Genomic DNA, 22,087 nt, shown 5'->3' on the forward strand with positions numbered 1-22,087 from the left:
AACGTCCTGCCATTCCCTTCTGGCCTGGAGGGTTTCTATTGATAGATCAGCTGTTATCCTTATGGGAATCCCTTTGTGTGTTATTTGTTGTTTTTCCCTTGCTGCTTTTAATATTTGTTCTTTGTGTTTGATCTTTGTTAATTTGATTAATACGTGTCTTGGGGTGTTTCACCTTGGGTTTATCCTGTTTGGGACTCTCTGGGTTTCTTGGATTTGGGTGGCTATTTCCTTCCCCATTTTAGGGAAGTTTTCAGCTATTATCTCCTCGAGTATTTTCTCATGGCCTTTCTTTTTGTCTTCTTCTTCTGGAACTCCTATGATTCGAATGTTGGGGCATTTCACAGTGTCCCAGAGGTCCCTGAGGTTGTCCTCATTTCTTTTGATCCTTTTTTCTTTTTTCCTCTCTGCTTCATTTATTTCCACCATTTTATCTTCTACCTCACTTATCCTATCTTCTGCCTCCGTTATTCTACTCTTGGTTCCCTCCAAAGTGTTTTTGATCTCATCCATTGCATTATTCATTTTTAATTGACTCTTTTTTATTTCTTCTAGGTCTTTATTAAACAGTTCTTGAATCTTTTCAATCTTTGTTTCCAGGCTATTTATCTGTAACTCCATTTTGTTTTCAAGATTTTGGATCATTTTTATTATCATTATTCTAAATTCTTTTTCAGGTAGATTCCCTATCTCCTCCTCTTTTGTTTGACTTGGTGGGCATTTTTCATGTTCCTTTACCTGTTGGGTATTTCTTTGCCTTTTCATCTTGTTTAGATTGCTGTATCTGGAGTGGGCTTTCTGTATTCTGGAGGTCTGTGGTTCCTTTTTGTTGTGGAGGATTAACCCAGTGGGTGGGGTTAGACGATTGGCTTGTCAAGATTTCCTGGTTAGGGAAGCTTGCGTCAGTGTTCTGGTGTGTGGAACTTGATTTCTTCTCTTTGGAGAGCAATGGAGTGCCCAGTAATGAGTTTTGAGATGGGTCTATGTGTTAGGTGTGACCTTGGGCAGCCTGTATGTTGATGTTCAGGGCTATGTTCCTGCGTTGCTGGAGAATTTGCGTGGTATGTCTTGCTCTAAAACTTATTGGCTCTTGTGTGGTGGTTGGTTTCAGTGTAGGTATGGAGGCTTTTGGACAGTCACTTATTACTTAAAGTTCCTTGTAGTCAGGAGTTTTCTGGTGTTCTCAGGTTTTGGGCTTAAGTCTCCTGCCTCTGGATTTCAGTTTTATTCTTCCTGTAGTCTCAGGACTTCTCCAACTATACAGCCCTGATAAGAAAACTTCTAGGTTAATGGCTAAAAGATTCTCCCCCGTTAGGGACACCCAGAGAGGTTCACAGAGTCACATGAAGAAGAGAGGGAGGAGGGAGATAGAGATGAACAGGAGGAGAAAAAGGGGGACTCAAGAGGAGAGAGACAGATCTATGCAGCTGTCTGTTCCCAGAGTGTTCTCCGTAGCCCAGTCACCTACAAAGTTTCACAGAATTGGATTGGGAAGAGAAGGGGAAAGGAGGAAATAGAGGTGTTCTGAGGTAGAAAACAGAGAGTCAAGATTGGGAGAGAATAATCTTCGGTTTAAAAATAGGGCTTCTCTTCTTTTTTTTTTTTTTGTAAGGTTATAGTGTATTGAAAATGAAAATTAAGGAGTAGTAGAGGAGTACTAGAGGACTTTAAAAGAAATAAGAGAAAAAGAAAAATAGAAAATAGAAGAGAAAAAGGAAAGAAAAAAAAGAAAAAAAAAGAAAGAAAAAGAAAAAAAAAATTTTTTTTTTTCCCCCTAATTAAAAAATCGTAAAAGTCTATGGAAATGAAAGTTAAGGAGTAATGGGGGAGTAATAGGGGATTTTAAAGGAAAATAAAAGAGAAAAAAGAAAAAAGAAAAAAAAAAGAAAAAATAAAATAAATAAAAAAAACAAAAGAGAAAAAAGTAAAATTATATCTAGGAGTTTCTCTGGAGCTGTTGCGGTCAGTGTGGGTTCGGCTCAGTTTCAGATAGCTCCTCATTCCAGCTTACGCTTCTCGATTTCTACAGGCTCCTCCGGTATAGTCAATGTTTCCTAGAGGGATTTTAATCTGTTGCACCAGTCCCTTCTGAAGCGGTTCCCTTTGTTTATTTGGCTTCTGTTTGCCGGTCTCTTCAGAGCCTCATTTCCGCCCTGACACAGGCGGGCAGAGGTGGACTCTTATTCAGGTAGCTAGTTCCGTAGCTCTGCGGGGAGGGGCTTGCGCTGCAGGGAGAGGCTGGCGCTGTGGGGACAGGCTTGCGCCGCGGGGATGGGCTGGGGCTGCCGGGAGGGGCTGACGCTGCTCTCTCCGTCTGCGCTGCTCAGGCTCCCGGCTGTTCTATATGAAGCGCGCCCCGCGCTGCGCGAGGTTCCAGCCCTCGGGTGTTCCACAAAAGCGCGGAAGGAAAAGCTGCGCCTGCTCTCTGTGCCTTCCCCGTCAGAGCGGTCCAGGCAGCCAGGGGCTTGAGGGTGCACTCTCCCCAGGTGTGGCGCGCCCCCTCCCTTCCGCGGACCCAGTCTCGGTTTCCGCTGGCGCCAGTCGGGTGCGCGCGCCTTCTGCCCTCCGTGTCCCCAGCCCCAGTCCCCGCCCGCGCCGGTCGGGTGCCTGCGCCCTGTATCTCACCGCGACCTTCCCCTCCCCCCCTGCCTCCTGCCTCCGGCGGGGCTGGGCCGGTCCGCAGCCTGCGAGCTCCTCTCTGGACCCTCTCGGTCTCTTTGTTCTGCGAACGGCCGGCAGTGTGTTCAGGCCGGTTAATTTACTCTCTCTCTCTTTTGGTCTCCCACAGTTCAAGTTGGCAACTCACAGAAGCTCCCTCCGATTGTCCTCAGGGCACTCAGGCCCGGACCCTACCCCAAGCAATGCTGCCTAAGAGCTCCCGGGATGTATCTCCGTCCTTAGCTCTTTTGTCTCACTTTTTATCTTTTATATTTTGTCCTACCTCCTTTCGAAGACAATGGGCTGCTTTTCTGGGCGCCTGATGACCTCAGCTAGCGATCAGAAGTTGTTTTGTGAAGTTTGTTCTGCGTTCAGTTATTCTTTTGATGAATTTGTAGGAGAGAAAGTGGTCTCCCCGTCCTACTCCTCCTCCATCTTGGCTCCTCCCCGAGTGATCTAATTTTATATGTACCAATATAGGGACAACACAAGCCATCATGTGTTTCTTCATATGATACTCTGAGAAGAACATAAAATTGTTTGTGTAGTATTTCTGCCAAGAATGCATAACCTGAGTTCAAGCATAAGGAATTTTCAGAAAAAAAAAAAAAAGAAAGAAAACTGAAAGGCATTCTTTTAGAAAAGCAGTCTATATGGATATGGAGAAATATATCTTGTTCATGGATCAGAAGAATCAATATAGTGAAAATGAGTATACGACACAAAGCAATCTATATATTCAATGCAATTCCTATCAAGCTACCAACAGCATTTTTCAGAGAACTAGAACAAATACTTTCACAATTTGTATGGAAATACAAAAGAACCTCGAATAGCCAAAGCAATCTTGAGGAAGAAGAATGGAACTGGAGGAATCAACCTGCCTGACTTCAGACTCTACTACAAAGCCACAGTCAACAAGAAAGTATGGTACTGGCACAAAGACAGAAATATAGATCAATGGAACAAAATAGAAAGCCCAGAAATAAATCCATGCACCTATGAACACCTTACCTTTGACAAAGGAGGCAAGAATATACAATGTACAAAAGACAATCTCTTTAACAAGTGGTGCTGGGAAAACTGGTCAACCACTTGTAAAAGAATGAAACTAGAACACTTTATAACACCATACACAAAAATAAACTGAAAATGGATTAAAGATCTAAACATAAAACCAGAAACTATAAAACTCCTAGAGGAAAACATAGGCAAAACACTCTCTGACATAAACCACAGCAGGATCCTCTATGGCCCACCTTCCAGAATATCAGAAATAAAAGCAAAACTAAACAAATGGGACCTAATTAAAATTAAAAGCTTCTGCACTACAAAGGAAACTACAAGCAAGGTGAAAAGACAACCTGCAGAATGGGAGAAAATAATAGCAAATGAAGCAACTGACAAAGACTTAATCTCAAAAATATACGAGCGGCTCCTGCAGCTCAATACCAGAAAAATAAACGACCCAATCAAAGAACTAAACAGACATTTCTCCAAAGAAGACATACAGATAGATGGCTAACAAACACATGAAAAGATGCTCAACATCACTCATTATCAGAGAAATGCAAATCAAAACCTCAATGAGGTACCATTACACACCAGTCAGGATGGCTGCTATCCTAAAGTCTACAAGCAATAAATGCTGGAGAGGGTGCAGAGAAAAGGGAACCCTCTTACACTGTTGGTGGGAATGCAAACTAGTACAGCCTGCCGGGAACCATTATGGTGGGTCCCACCAGTGACGAGGTCATGAAGAAAATACCAGGCAGGCAAGGCCGTCCAGGACCCCATCCATGACAAGGTCACAAGGGAAATACTTGACAGGCAAGGCCGTCTAGGATAAGGGACCCTCCAGGTTGGCCTCGGCCTCTACCCTACCCTATATCCTCCCACCTTTTCTGCTGTTGTTCTTATTTGCCCTGCTGCAGATTCTTGTGTTGCCTGCTGAGAGCTCTCCTGCTCCTCTTTCACTGAATAAAGACCAACTTAAAACCCTAATTAATAAATCTTCTGGATGCTGGTACCCTATGAAGGGGCCAGAGATGAAGGAAATGCTTCCATTCAAACATTTTGCTGGCATTCTGGCTTGTGTGATAAATATGTGCTCTCCTTGCAAAAAATGCTCTTGATTGTTCTAAACATCCTAAGCACAGTACGCTAACAAAAGAAACTATTAAGCATAGGCCCCTTCACGGGGTGAAAAAAGCTCCACAAATATGATAGCCACAAATGTGCCTAATAAAAAATACTTTAGATAGAGATTAGCTGGCGACTTCTTGCAGGTGGTTAACTTTTAGACTAAGACCCTGTTTTGTGCCTTATCTGCTGTTTTTGCAGTCCTTCACATTTCTGTTCTGTAAAAATGTAATCCTATCTAGTTCCCATAGAGATGACGCTTATTAGAAAAAAATAGATTAATTATAAGAAAAACAGGGTCAGCTACTGAAGTTGCTTAAGTCACACCAGGTGCAAGCCATAAGATGTTAGCAAGCCTGAAGGACAAATGATAAAAAAGACTCTTGTGAATGAAAAAGTATGTGGGTGACGTCCTGTTTCTGTTAAAGATCAAGTTGCTGTAATGTTTTGAGATGACCTGTGTGTAAGCAATATGCACTTCCCCCAAAGATGTTGTTAAGGGTATAAACGAGCCATGCAAAAATAAACTTCAGACTTAGCCCCGAGCTTTGTCTCACTCTCTCTCTCATTTGCCGACACCATTCATCCTGAGGATTCCCCTGGATCCTGCTGGGGCTGGACCCCGGCAACAGCCACTGTGGAGAACAGTGTGGGGATTCCTTAAAAAATTGGAAATAGAACTGTCACATGACCCAGCGATCCCACTGCTGGGCATACACACCAAGGAAACCAGAATTGAAAGAGACACATGTATCCTAATGTTCATCGCAGCACTGTTTATAATAGCCAGGACACAGAGGCAACCTAGATGTCCATCAGCAGATGAATGGATTAGGAAGCTATGGTACATACACACAATGGAATATTATTCAGCCATTAAAAAGAATTCATTTGAATCAGTTCTAATGAGGTGAATGAAACTGGAGCCTATTATACAAAGTGAAGTAAGCCAGAAAGAAAAACACCAACATGGTATACTAATGCATATATATGAAATTTAGAAAGATGGTAACGATAACACTGTATGTGAGACAGCAAAAGAGACACAGATGTATAGAACAGTCTTTTGGACTCTGTGGGAGAGGGAGAGGGTGGGATGATTTTGGAGAATGGCATTGAAACATGTAAATTATCATATGTGAAATGAATCGCCAGTCCAGGTTCGATGCATGATACAAGGTGCTCAGGGCTGGTGCACTGGGATGACCCAGAGGTATGGGATGGGGAGGAAAGTGGAAGGGGGGTTCAGGATGGGGAACACATGTACACCCATTGCTGATTCATGTCAATGTATGGCAAAACCAATCCAATATTGTAAAATAAGTAGCCTCCAGTTAAAATAAATAAATTTATACAAAAAATAAAAATAAGTAAATAAAATAAAATGTCAAGGTCAAGAGAGATAGATAATATTCCAAGTTAAATGAAACTAAAAATAAACAGCAACCAAATTCAATGCAGGATCCTAAATAAGAAAAACAGCCATTAGGACCATTAATAGTACAACTGACAAAATATGAGAATGAATTGAATTTAGATAATAACATTGTATCTATGATTTAATTTCTAATGTTGATAATTGCTCTGTGGTCATATGAAAGAATGTCTTTGTTCCAAGGGAGTACATATTAAATTGTTTCATGGTAAAGTGGCAAAGTTATCTCCAATTTGTCCTCAAATAATTTAGAAAAAAAAAAATCATAGAACATATGAAGGGAAATGTAAAGAATTGATAAATCTGCATACATAATTATTTATATAATCATTGCAACTTTTCTGTAAATTTGGAGTTATAAAAAAAATTAAATTTACACCAACTATATCTCTAAGTAAATGCAAAAACAGAAATTTGAAAAGAATAATAACAAAACCTGTAAAACACTTAGAAATACATTCAGTAAAAGATGATTGGATGGCAACACTGACGATATGGACATGAATTTGAGTAGTCTCCAAGAATTGGTTATGGACAGGGAAGCCGAGAGTGCTGCAGTCCATGCGGTTGCAAAGAGTTGGACATGACTGAGCGACTGGACTGAACTGAACTGAACTGAACTGTGTTACTTCTCCTATAAAATGTGACAGACTCAGTATCTTAAGATGTCAGTTCACTTCAAAGTAATCTGTAAAAGTAACTCAACCCCAGTCAAAATTGTCAGGCTTATTTTGGGGTAGCATTTCACAAGCTAATTTAAAATTTTATATGGGAATATAAAGGACTTAGAATAGTTTCCGAAACTTTGGAAAAGAACAAAATTGGAGTCACTACATGATGTGATCTCAGAACTTACTGGTATGTTACACAGGTTGAGACATTCACAAGGGGTAGATAAATCAAAGGAAGAGAATAGAGAATCCAGACAAAAAGTAACATAGACATATTAATTTTCTGCAGAAGTACAAATGCAAATAAAAGGATATTGGAAAGTCAGTTTCTCTCTCTCAAGAGAGAGAAAGTGACTTGAAGTATGTATATATTTTAATGAGTGCTATTATTTTCATAATACACTAAATAAAAATGACATTTTAGTGCAAGAGATGCTAACTTCCTTTAAAATACTATTTTCCTAACTTTTAGCAAGTAATGTACCTAAATATGAATATTTGAATTCTGAATGTTATTGCACTAAATCAGAATTTACATTAATTAATATTTCCATAAATGTCACTTTGTCAATAGATTATCAAGAGTCCCAGCAAACTTTACTTCTTAAAAAGTCAAAAATTATGAATGGGCATGAATGAAATTGAGTGGTATATAGCATTCATAGTCAGCTGTGGAATTGTTCTTATTATGAGCATTTGACTCTGTTGTCACATGTAGGTTGCATACAGAATGTATTATTATACACCAACTCAAAAATTGAATCAGTTCATCTTATATACCAGCAATGAGAAAAATTTAGCACAAACAATAAGCATACCTAATTATAATTTAAAGTATAACATAGATTTTCTGGTAGTTATGACTTATCAGTTTTTTCTTTCTATTCTGAAAATTTTGAAGTCAGTTTATTACATTCAAACCCATACACCTAACCTCTCATGAATACAAAATCTGATCATATCCACAAGGGTTTCTAGTGATTTGTTCTCAAATTCATGCTGCTTTGATCTTGCTTTGATTTGGTTCCACAATTTTAGTCCCATCATTCAATCATTATCCATTCTTGAACTGAATTCATTTAGTTTCTCTGTCTCTTAACTCTATAGGCTTCTCCAGAGAGTTTCCCTGTTGTAGGTCAGTTTAGGTAATTCTTTGTGGGAAGTGGGGACATAGGCTGCTGTGAGAAACCATAATGAGAGAGTAATAAAACTGGAGCAACTACTGTCAACTTAAGTTCCTTCCCTTACAGGAAAGGTTTAGGATTAGGGGCAAAAAGGAAAATATTAAAGAAATGGAGAGAAACGGCAATTCATTTAGAGACGAATTCTCAGTCTTCAGTTTTACTGATTAACAAGTTAAAGAAAACTAATCTTTTTAAACAAATGTAATATTTTTACACATATATAAAGAAAGATATTATCTGGAAAGATAAGAATAATTATTTAAAAGCATAAAAGTTAAGATCAATAAATTTATGAAAATATTAGCCATAATGCTTAAAAGAGTAATTTAAAAAGAAAAGAAGGCAACATATTTTCTCCTGTCAAATCTGCAACTTTTTATTTTATCAGTAATACAATTATTGGCAAAGATTTAGTCAAGTGTGAAGGCTCTCATGTTGTTAGTGGAATGTAAATTGGTAAAGCTATTCTGAAAGGCATTTGACAATGTGCCTTAAGATTTTTATAAAACACTCGTAACAGTTGACCCACAGATTCCACTTCTAAGAATTATAGTCTAGGAAGTAATCATAGAGGTACATGCATATCTGTGTAAGAGGATGTTCATTATTAATTTGTGTGCAATGAATTGTAAGAAACTGATATATCTATAAAAAACTAAGAGTTAAGAAAATGATAGCATAACTTTACAATGAAATACTTTGTAATCACTAGAGCCTTTAATTATTATTATTATTTTGTAAGAGCATTCACTTAACATAGGACTTCCTTGGTGGCTCAGACTGTAAGGAGTCTGCCTGCAATGCGGGAGACCCGGGTTTGATCCCTGGGTTGTGAAGATGGCCTGGAGAAGGAAATGGCAACCCACTCCAGTATTCTTGCCTGGGAAATCCCAAGGATGGAGGAGCCTGGCAGGCTAACATTCGCGGGATTGCAAAGAGTCGGACATGACTGAGTGACTAAACACTTTTACTTACGTAAAGAATTGCCTGTGATAAAATAGTAAACAGTATCTGTATAGACTACTAATTAATTTTTTTAAATAAGAAACAAAGACAGCAGTCAAAGCTCTGAAAATAAAGAAGAGTCATTTTATATTTTTCAAACTTTAGGCTTAATTCATTTGGCAATTGCTTATTACACTGTGTATCTAGTCTACCTTTTAAAAAAAAAAAATCACTTCTGTATGAGTTTTAGCCCTGCATAGTGCCTTCCAGCAAGAGACAAACATTTCTCAGCTTTAATGTGATCAATTGACCCTAAATTAGTCCAATAGATTGTCAGCCCATGTTTCACCCAAGTTTTCTCCCTTGGGAGTAAATCTGACTAGGAGTGAAAAGATATAGAGCAGCTACCTTAGATTCAAGAAATGCTGCACTAACAATGTGGACCATCCTATTGACTGATTTCTGGACTGTTAAAGAGAGAAAAATAAATGTTAAAGCTGCAATATGTTCAGTCTCTCCATTATAGCATATAATATGTGATATAATAACCTAATAGAAAGAAAGAAAAAGGAAGGAAGGAAGGAAGGAAGGAAGGGAGGAAGGGAGGAAGGAAAGAAGGAAGGGAAGTCACTCAGTCGTGTCCGACTCTTTGCGACCCCATGGACTGTAGCCTACCACGATCCTCCATCCATGGGATTTTCCAGGCAAGAGTACTGGAGTGGGTTACCATTTCCTTCTCAGAACCAAGTATGTAAAGTGACTAAATGACGAATCTTACTGTGTAAAATACATTATCGTATGTGGAAGCCATGAGCTATCTTTAGAAGATTGTTGAACTTGTAGTTTCCTCAAGTGTGCCTGCGTGCTCAGTCCTATAAGATTCTTTGCAACCCCAAAGACTGTAACCCACCAGCCTTCTTTGTCCATGGATTTTCCAGGCAAGAATTTTGGAGTGGGTTGCCATTTCCTCCTCCAAGGGATCTTCCTGACCGGTGATTGAACACGCATCTCCTGCATCTCCTACATTGGCAGGTGGATTCTTAACCATTGAGCCGTCTGGGAGGTCCAGTTTCCTCAAGCGCTGATGTTTAAAACTTGCAAGATGTTCATACAAAACACACCCAGAAGTTTTAAGAACATGAAAATAGGACACAATTCTTGATCCAAAGTGAAGTTTTTCAGAGGTTTTGAAATAGAGAATTCTTTATTGTGAGGAGCTGTTCTGAGCATTGAGGGCGTTGCTGGTGGCTCAGTCATAAAGAATCTGCCTGCAATGCAGGAGACATTTAGCAGCGTCCTTGGCTTCTACCCACTGGCTGCCGGGAGCACTCTCTCAGTTGCAAAAACTGAAAATAATCCAGATCTTACCAAAGGTCCACTGGGGCTCAAAACTGTCCCTTACTGAAAACCACTGACCTACAGTAACCTCTCACCATGATGGGGAGCATGGCATACGATAAAATTGAGACCAAATTACTACCAATAAGACCAATAAGCTACTTTGGCTCTGATGAAAATTCTCTCTTTGACCAACTTCTAGTGAGGCTCTTCTGAATCCTCTTCCCAATCAGGTCTCAACCTTCAGACCTTTGTGTTTGTCTTTGCATTGCCTGAATTTAGCCAGAATCTTGCTAAATCATTTTAATCAAAATTTCCTACCTGGATATTTGATCAATATTTAATTAAATTTCTCACCTTCTATCTTCTCCCAGGTGATATCTAACCACTCTGGCCTGCTTTCAGCAAGAATTCTGTTACATCATTTTAGCCAAACTGTTCTTTGTCTATACACTGCTACTTCGTCTTGTTTTTAGAATTGAGCCCAGTTCTATACCGAAGGTTTTTTTTTTTTTTTTTCCTTTATTGCAATAGTTCCTGAGGTAAGTCTATTTCTTACCACTGTAACTACTTTTACCACTGCAAAATCAAATCCATGTTTGATTTTTCTTTGGCAGGTTCACAGAGAGGTTATATCTGTTGGACAAAATTAGAAAATTCTGTTAACTGGATATTCCAGAGAATTTGAGATAAAACTCAAGACACAGTAGGAATTGAGAGTATATAATTAGTTCAGTTTGAGGTGCATTGTGCATCATATACCTAAATATATGTATTTATCCTAAACATCTTACTTTTTGTTAAATTTATGCCATATATAAAACATTTAGGTAGCCATCTCCTGCAGAAAAAAAGAAAAAAAGTGGACCTCACTCCACTCCAAGGAGTCAAGTAATTTCTTATGCAACTTTTTTAATGTTAAAAAGAAAGATACCAAAGATCACATGATGCATCTACATTAAGTTCTGAGTGGAATAAATATCAGTAATGAGAAAAAAGCTTCTGTTTTGGATAATGCTTCATAGTCTGTCTTCCTTTAATAGGAATATGATGTAGAATACATAATAAACTTCCATCAATAAAGTGCCATTTTAGCTACAATTTAGACCTGATTTATTGTTATAGCCTCATATCCTCAAAGTTAATGTTAAGTATTAGAGACAAAAGAAAGGAAAGTTTGTGGTGACAGTCATTTTCTCTAAGGCAGCAATCCTCAACCTTTTTGGCACCAGGTTTTCTGGAAGACAATTTTTCCATCCTGCTGTGTGGCCTGGTTCCTAACAGATCACGGACTGGTACCAGTCAGTGGCTTGGGTGTTGTGACGTCCTGCTCAAAGGGATTAAATAATCTATTCATTAACAATATGTAACTCACCTCAAATATTTATTCTTATAATTCAATCTATTTGCAAGTTTATGGTTATGACCTGCATAGCTCATATTATTTTGTGTTAATACTTTTTAATGAAAACTAGTATATTCTATTATTATTAAAATATTGTAATTTAAAGCAAAATTAAGATATTTAGAGATAAGATTTTTTAAATAGTGGGGTTTAATGAAAACAAAAGAATAGAAAGAACAACCATTGATAGATATTGTCTTTATAGCTAAATATGTAGTAATGCTTTCCTTTAAAAAGAATAAAATTAACATATTTTGATTAAAATATAAAATTATAATACATATTATATATATCATATAGTAACATATGTTATATACTGTATCACATGCCTGTTATATATTTATACTTATGTAATATATAATTATAGTACATCTGCTTAATCAGTGGAAATTTAAAATTCCAAAGAACAGTAACTATGTAGATGATTTTGTAAAAATAAAATTTTAATCTGAAGTTGGTTGATAGATATTATTTAATATAGTGATTTATGTGCATAATCTGACACATCCAGATTTTTATTGTATACAACTATTATTTATATTTAAGCCATCATCCCCAGAGGATAATTCAATGGTTATTCTGCAGAATTCACAAAGTTTCTACTGCTCTCCTAAGTAATAGTTAGTAAACTTTTCCCAGAATACAACCAACTTTGGAAAAATGTAAATTGTGTTTCTGTTGACATCTATTGTGGAAGAGATTTCCAAGTATTTAAATAGGGTCATCTGGTTTGGTCTGAATTAATTTCACTAGTGTCACTTTAGCATGGTGTTAGATTATCGTACCAAGGGTAGGATTATCAAGGGCAAGATTATCCTAATTCTTGTTCATACTTGATTCTATACCTCACAAGCTAACTTTGCTTCAAATATAGATTTTAAATATGTACTTTTAATTCATTTTAACATCAAACTTATAATGTAGTGGTGAGACATGATAAAGCAATACAGGAATATCTCATTTTGTGATGCTTTATTTTATTATGCTAAGCAGATGTGTTTTTTACAACCTGAAGGTCCTTCACGACCCTATGTTGAGCAAGTCCAACAGCACTATTTTTCCAACAGCAATTGTTCACTTTTTCTTTCTGTCACATTTTGGTTATTATTGCAGTGTTTCAAACTTTTTCATTATTATATTTGATTTGGTGATCTGTAATTAAGGATCCTTATTCTTGCTATTATAATTGTTTCTGGTGCAGCAAACCATGCTTAAACAAACAGTGAAATTAATCAATAAATATTGTGTGTGTTCTAACTACTCCACCTACAGGCTGTTCTTTCTCTTCTAGGAGCTCTCTGTTTCCTGAAACATAATGATATTGAAATTAAGCTAATTAATAATCCTATAATGCCCTTTAATTGTTCAAGTGAAAGGAAGAGTTGCCCATCTCTCACTTTAAATCAAAGCCTAGAAATTATCCTTTTAGTGAGGAAGGCATGCTAAAAGCTGAGGTAGGCTGAAAGCTAGGCTTCTTGTGCCAGTTAGCCAAGCTGTGCATAAAAAGGACAAGTTCTTGGAGGAGTTTAAAAGTGCTTCTGCAAGGAACACACAAAGGTGTAAAAGCAAAACAACCTATTGTTGATGCACAGAAAGTTTTAGTGGTCTGGTTAGATCAAACCAGCCACAATATTCCCTTATGTCAAAATCTAATCCAGACCAAGGCCCTAATAATCTTCAGTTATTTGAAAGCAGAGACAGGTTAGGAAGCTGGAGAAGGAAAGTTTGAAACTAGTAGAGGCTTGTTCCTGAGTTTGAAGGAAGGAAGCTAACTCCATATAAAATCATAGGTAAAGTAGTAAAAGCTGATACAGAAGCTGCAGCAAATTATCCAGAAGATATCCATTAAGATATTAATGAAGGTGGCTACACCAAACAAGAGATTTTCAACCTAGATGAAGCAGCCTTTTTTTTGGAAGGAGATGCCAGCCAGGACTTTCAGTTAGAGAGAAGTCAGTGCCTGGCTTCCAAGTTTCAAATGACAGGCTGACTCACAACTGGTGACTTTAGTAAGTTGAAGCTGCTGTTCACTCACTGATATGAAAATTCTGCTTAAGAATTATGCTTTTTTTTTTTTTTTTGGATTATGCTTTTTTCTACTTTACCTGTACTCTGTAAATAGAATAACAAAGCCTGACTAACAAAGCATTTCTGTTAACAACATGGTTTGCAAATATTTCCCTGATAGCTCAATTGGTAAAGAATCCACCTGCCATACGGGAGACCCCAGTACAATTCCTGGGTCAGAAAGATCTGCTGGAGAAGGGATAGGCTAACCACTCCAGTATTCTTGTACTTTCCTTGTGGCTCAGCTAATAAAGAATCCGACTGCAATGAGGGAGACCTGGGTTCGATCCTGGATTGGGAAGATCCCCTGGAGAAGGGAAAGGCCATCACTCCAGTATTCTGACCTGAAGAATTCCATGGACTGTATAGTTCATGGGGTTGCAAAGACTTGGACAATCTCACAATAAAACTTTAACAGATGAGGAGTGCTTCTTATGGATAAGCAAAGAAAGTGGTTTCTTGAGATGAAATCTCCTAGTGAAGATGCTGTGAAGACTGTTGAAATGATTTAAAAAAAAAATAGGCTATTTCATAAATTTAGTTGATAAAGCAGTGGCAGATTTTGAGAGAATGAACTCCAGTTTTGAAAGAAGCTCTATTATTGATAAAAAGCTATCAAAGAGCATTGCATGCTGCTGAGAATTTGTGAAAAAGTCAATAGATGTGGCAAATGTCATTGCTGTCTTATTTAGGAAATTGCCAGAGCCACCCCAGCCTTCAACAACTACCACCCTGATCAGCCAGCAGCCATCAACATCTAGGCCAGACTCTGCCAGCAGAAAGATTACAACTCACTGAAGGTTCAGACCATGATTCTCATTTTTTAGCAATCAAGTATTTTTAAATTAAGATATATATGTTGTTTCTTAGACATAATGCTATTGCACACTTGAAGGATTATGGTACAGTGTAAAGACAACTTTTATATGCACTGAGAAACCAAAAATATTATGTAACTCACTTTATTGTGATATTTGCTTTATTGCTGTGGTCTGGAACCTAACCTGGAATATCTCTACAGTATGCCTGCATAATAGAGATAAGTTCTACCTAAATTATGTCTTTTGTGTTTATTTGTACACTTCTGACTGCTTAAAGTCATAATATTATTGTATCACTGATAGGGCCACATGGGGTCTCATTGTTAAAATGGCTGTTTGTGTTGACCTTGCAAACAAAGAATAAAATCACAGTGACCCTTGACAATGACATTCTGTTTTCCCACTGGTGCCTACCTTCTTAAAGCTACGAGACCACCAGATTCCAGACCTCCAGCTACGAGACCACAGGACTCAACTACAGGCTTAAAGTTATGCAGGGGTATAAGAAAGACCCCATCAGAAAGCAAGGATGCTGGTTCTTCTCAAAGGCTAGTCACCCTCTCATTTTCCCTCTAATAAATTTTCTTTTCTTGTCTGACTGCCTGGTTTGCTCTTTTCTCTGCACTGGCCTTATAACCATCAAATAAATTCAAACAATAACCCAGACACAGATATTATGTTACCATTTTTCCTAAATAAACCAAAGTCACCCTAAATAAATCAATCAGAACTCCTAAAATGTTTTTATATGGAGCCACTGAAGCAAAGTTCTTTGTAGCAAACAAAATTGCCAGAGGCTTTTTTGGCTAATCACTGTTAAATTCTTAATGACTCTTAAAAGCATGAGTCTCCAACTTTGGTTTATTCTTTAGTACCCAAAGCTTTGTTTGACCTTGAATACACATTCTTAATGGACTCAAAATCGGTTGTTTTGTCCTCCTTTATACTAAGTCAGATGTTAGCTCTTCAGTAAATTAATTTCTGTATGTATCATCTTAGCATGGCAATGGGCGCTCATCTTAGCAGTGGGCATTTATCAATCTGTATGATCTTGTAAAAAGACATCAAAACATTTAAGTATTACAGAGTATTTTTGCTATTATTTAAACAGGTATTATGTTCATTAAAATATTTATAAAGAATTTATAATTCCTTCTAGCTGTATTTACCCTATACCTAATTCCAGTGATATAAGGCAGCAATGTATTATTTTTAAGCTTAAATGATAAGTTGTCCTTTCTGATTCTCTTAAATTTTCAGTCCCCATTTTACATTAGAGAGAAAAGTTATTGTAAATTCTCAGTTTGCTTTCTGAAACTTGCATTATTCTAGGTTGCAGATGAATGCAATGCAGAAGACCTAAAATATAACATAAAGGTTGTTCTCAGAGCATCATTTCTCATCCAATCTGAATTATAAATCTTTTACAAATCTCTTCTAGAATATCTAAAGATCTATGGGATTGCTTTAAGCATTGGCCCAAACAATATTTTTTTTTTTAAGTTTGTGTGACAAGAAAAAATGTCTCAGGCATATCTGTATTGCAAATTACTCTAAACATGGTTGATCTGAAGACAACAAGGTAAGATATATATATTCAAATACCATGGTTATAATGATTAAGCATACAAATATTAAAATTTATAAAAATACCATATTAAAAAAATGTGTTTTAACAGTGAACCTAAAAGAGAAAATTAATATTTACAATATTTCAGGATGTCCAGAATGCAACAAGCATGAGATTAAATTTTATTTATATCAGGTCTAAAATGATTTTACTTCTTACACTTTTATAAAAGGTTAGTTATAACCTATAGTCTCAGTAAATCTTTAGAATGAAATCTTGTTTCTTACCCATATGTTATGGATAGAAGAGGACTGCTGCTGCTGCTGCTAAGTCGCTTCAGTCATGTCCGATTCTGTGCGACCCCATAGACGGCAGCCCACCAGGCTCCCCCGTCCCTGGGATTCTCCAGGCAAGAACACTGGAGTGGGTTGCCATTTCCTTCTCCAATGCGTGAAAGTGAAAAGTGAAAGTGAAGTCGCTCAGTCGTGTCCGACTCTTCGCGACCCCACAGACTGCAGCCCACCAGGCTCCTCCATCCATGGAATTTTCCGGGCAAGAGTACTGGAGTGGGGTGCCATCGCCTTCTCCTAGAAGAGGACTAGAAGATTATAAATCATCAGGCATGATTGCTGTTGAAATAAAAATAGTTCATGGATCTCCTGACTTCTGATTCAACATAACAAACACTATACATACTCCCTTGCATATAAGAAAGAAGCAGAAGCAGATGTAGAAATAACAGCTGAGAAAAAGCAAGAAGTGCAAATAGGAGTGGGTGTGCTCGGCTGCTCAGCTGTGTCTGACTCTTTGCAACCCCATAGAGTGGGGGTTTTGCAATCCTATGGGGTGTAGCCTCCAGGCTTGTCTGTCCATGGCGTTTTGTTGGCAAGAATACTAGAGTAGGTTGCCATTTCCTTCTCCAGGGGATATTTCTGACCCGGGGTTCAAACCCATGTCTCCTTTGTCTCCTGCAAGGGCAGGTGGATTCTTGAACACAACACCACCTGGGAAGCCACAAATAAGGGTAGACATAGACACAGATGTTTTAGGGGAACAAACTTGTCATACCAAAATGTGCCTCTTTGGCTTGAAGATTATTTTTTCATTTGTAAGAAACAAAAAGTTCAGAAAGAACTTTTAATTCCTCCCATTAACTGCCTAAAATCTCTTTCTCTTAGTTGCCAATCCTCAAGATAGGTACAGAACTCAATTGCCTAACTTGTCCTTGGGCCTGATATGTTAATGGAGAACCTGTAGGTACATAATAAAATTTGGTGTTTCTCCTGTTAACCGGTCTAATGACAATTTAATTCTTAGACTACCAAAAGAATCTAGAAATGCTAGTGAAAGGTTTTCTTTCTCCCCCATACTATGTATAATTCTAAACAATTAGATATAGAATATCTAGTTATAATCTTTTATTTATGTACATATATTTAATTATATATTACTTGTTTGCATTCTTATAAAGGTTAACAGAATTCCACTCCAAAATATGTCTCTGGCATGAGGATTATTTTGAGATGATTATTTTGAGAAATTGCAAACACAGAAGAAGCTTAAAAACAGAGTAGATGGTATGCTGTGTTACCAAGAAAAAAGCTGTTATGAGAGATGTTTGCTTGATTTTTAGTTTTTTCAATAACATCTTTATTTTTATACAAATAGAAAGCTTACTTTCCTGTATGGTTACTATTAACTATTGGTTATATCCCTCATGTTCAACAATCTATCCTTGATCCTATTTTAAAGCTAATAGTTGTACCTCTCACTCTCCACTCCTATGTTCGCCTTGCTCCCTACTGGTAATCACTAGCTTCATCTCTATATTTGTGAGTCTCCTTCTTTTTTATTATATTCACTGGTTGATGTATTTTTTAGATTCCACATATAACTGATAATACAGTATATTTGTCTTTCTCTGACATTTCATTTAGCATAACACCCTCCAATTTCATCCATGTTGCTGCAAATAACAAAATTTGGTTCTTTTTAATGGCTGAGTAATATTCCATTCATTTGTTGTTGGATACTTAGGTTTTTCCATAAATTGGCAATTGTAAATAATGCTGCTATAAACATTGAGGTACATATATCTTTTTGAAGTATTATTTTTTTAACTTTTAAAATATATACCCAGAAGTAGAATGGTTGGGTCGTATGCTAGTTCTGTTTTTAGTTTTAGGTGACTTTTTCAACTGAGAGAATTACTTGTATGCTTGCAAACATTTCTTCTTATCCTATGAGTTGCTTTCCTTGCTTTGAGTCCCTAGTCCCTTATCCATCCCGTTCCTTACCTAAGAATGGTATATAAGCCTCAATTGTTTCTTTTCCTTTCTTAATCTGTCTTTTATTACAGGGATGCAGCCAAAAACATGTAGGGAAACTATTTTTTCCTCCCCTACATGTAGAGCAAAATATGAAATGTTCATTAGGGAACCACCTAATAATAGTTTTAGAGCTAACAATAAGCTCTTGCTACTGAAATTCAATTTATTCATTAAGTCAGTATTTAATGCAGCATCTGAGATATTGTGTATGACTAAGCAAAAATAAAAACAAATGTAAAACCTGATTGCTATGCTTAAGAATCTCATAATCAGTAGGGAAATTAGCTATAGATATATTAAAATAAGAATTTCTGGAAGTATACTTAAATATAATAAAAACAGAAAACACGAATATAAAACAAATAATAAAACTTTCTATAAACAAACTTTATATGGTATGTTGAATGAATGAAAATATGTCAAATCTCATAGTAAACTTTTCCATTAAGCAGTATTATTTTTTAATCAATAAGTGACTCCAAAGCCATGCACACTCCAAAGCTCTACCCCATGCCTCACTGAAAATCTGTTTGAAATACAAAAGTAGGGCTTCCCTGGTGGTTCAGTGGTTAAGAATCCACTTTGCAATGCATGGGACACCAGTTTGATCCCTGGTCTAGGAAGTGATGTCTGAAAGTAACGTCTTTAAAGCCTGTGAGAAATAGTTACAATGTAGAACTGTATATCCAGGTAAGGTCTTGTGAAAATGTAATATATTAAATATCCTATATAGATACTATATACAAAATATTTATATAAAAGAGTAAAAACGTTATCAAACATGAAAGTTCTCAAAATATTTTCTCCTTCGTACACTTTCTGAAGAAGTTACTAAAGATCATCTCCACATAGTAAGCGAGTAAATAAAAAAAAAAAAAAAAATGGAAAGTGTGAGATCCAGAAAACAGCAACGTTATCCTGGAGAGCATAAAGTTTCTGAAATGTGAGGATGGAGCTACCAGAAGAGTCCTGATTTAAAAGATGGACACATTTTTTTAAAAAAGAAGAATACAAAAGTAATATTTAACAAAAAATGTAAAATTCAGGTGAAACAAATATTTTAAAGAAGTTCACAATTTAAATATCAAGCTAATTATAACATGATTTGACTATAAACAATTTTTTAAATGTAAAAAAAAGAGAGAGAGAGAGAGAGAAAGAGAATTAGCCTGATTTTAATTCTAGAAAAACTCTCCTTCCGATACCTCAGAAATCTACACATATACCCCAGATCTCTATTTGATCCAGTAATAAAAAAAAAATTATATAAACACATAAGATTATTGCCATTTATTTCTCTTTCAACATTTAGAATCAACCCAGAGGAAAAATGCAGAAGACTTAGTAGTAGGAGAGGGCATAAGCTTTAATAACTTGGCAACAATAAAAAGAATAATGTAGTTTACTAAAGGTAAACCATGGATATTAAGCAAAGGTGGGAATAGAAAAAGTTGAAAGTATGTGGATTCTAATAGCATCATCCAATATATGGATTTCTTGAAAGACTGAAATAAAAGTATATTTTTCGTAGTTTCTAACTGAAGAACAAAAGATATTTTCAATGTCAAATACTGAGGGACACATAGAGAAGGATATGTAATCACACCTTTCAGGGCAAAAGGTTTTAAATCAGCGCAGCACTAAATAAGCACATCTTGAAAGTATCACCCCTTAATTGCCATAAACTGAACTGCCAAGGTACTTTCTGCTTCTGTGTTGACAAAAATAAGCCAGAACAATTACTACGCTTTAAAATCTGAGTTTCCTCTTTCTTTGCCAGAGTCACTATCATGTGTTCCTCATTTCAAATATATCTAAAATGCAACAAAGCATTCTCCCCTGTTGATATGCTGAGTCTGTAAGGGCAAATGTTTCTTTGTTCAGATCCTCAAATGTAAGCTCAGATTCATTTTGAAATCACCATGTGGAATAGAAATCATTTAAGTATTGATGGCCTCATTTGTCTCAGCTTTCAAACAGATTAAATAGTTCACAAAAGATTCAATAATGATGATATTTAGAATTTAAGCTGTAATGTCAAGGGTCATTAGAAAGTCCCAGGGTGACAGAAAATAACTGAGTTCAAAATACCAAAGATTTTCTTGCTGTATTTTGTTTTTGTTCTGAAGAGTTACATTATCTGTTACATTATCCAGGCTGAAAATAAATGGAACATTGGGAGAATCCAACAAGATTTTGCTATCCATTGTCATTTTTCATTTCCAAGAGCTCAATATATCATTTTTTAACTCACTGGAATTTAAAAACATCACTGTTAAAAATATCTCTATTGGTTCAAGAATCAACATGGAGAGAAATTATATTTATAGAAATTATATAAGACAAAGATAAGTGTAGGTATGGAAAGTTTTCCCCTCATAATGAAATACAAAAACACACAGAAAAATGTGTCAAGAGCCTTCCAATACACATCGTGAACATTTCTCATTATGAACAATTCAAACTACAGTAAAAGGCAAGAGGAATTGAAACATAAAACAGATGCTAGTTTTTAAAAATAAGTCTGGTGTATTAAGAATTTACTTTCAGCCAAAGTTGTCATCTGAAAGTTTAAAAACCATAGAGTGTACAACACAAAAAGTGAATCTTAATAGACATTTTGAGTTTTCATTAACAATAATGTATCATTTGTTCATCAATTGTAACATGTGTAGCACACTAATGCAGGGTAATAGACAATAAAACTAAATAATAGGAAGCCGTGTGCAGGCAGGAGATTGAGTATACAGGAACTGTCTGTAATTTCTGCTCATTTTTTCTGCAAACTGAAAATTCCTCTTACAAATTTAATTAATTTTAAAAAGTGTTGTTGAAAGGTTGTTGCTGAACCATGAAAGATGCCAGGATTCTTGGCCTCTGGAGGAAAAGAATTAAATCCAGGGCCAATGACAAGGCTTGATCACTCAGAGCTTTTGAGTAATAAAATTTTATTAAAGTATAAAAGAGATGAACATTGGGGTGCACGTGTCTCTTTCAGATCTGGTTTCCTCAGTGTGCATGCCCAGAAGTGGGATTGCTGGGTCATATGGCAGTTCTATTTCCAGTTTTTGAAGAAATCTCCACACTGTTTTCCATAGCAGCTGTACTATTTTGCATTCCCACCAACAGTGTAAGAGGGTTCCCTTTTCTCCACACCCTCTCCAGCATTTATTGCTTGTAGACTTTTGGATAGCAGCCATCCTCACTGGTGTGTAATGGTACCTCACCGTGGTTCTGATTTGCATTTCTCTAACAATGAGTGACGTTGAGCATCCTTTCATGTGTTTGTCAGCTATCTTCATGTCCTCTCTGGAGAAATGTCTGTTCAGCTCTTTGGCCCATTCTCTGATTGGGTCATTTATTTTTCTGGAATTGAGCTGCAGGAGCTCAATGTTCATCGCAGCACTGTTTATAATAGCCAGGACATGGAAGCAACCTAGATGCCCATCAGCAGATGAATGGATGGGGAAGCTGTGGTACATATACACCAAGGAATATTACTCAGCTGTTAAAAAGAATTCATT

This window comes from Dama dama, chromosome 19, assembly GCF_033118175.1.
Source record: "Dama dama isolate Ldn47 chromosome 19, ASM3311817v1, whole genome shotgun sequence".
In the NCBI taxonomy this organism is placed as follows: Eukaryota; Metazoa; Chordata; class Mammalia; order Artiodactyla; family Cervidae; genus Dama; species Dama dama.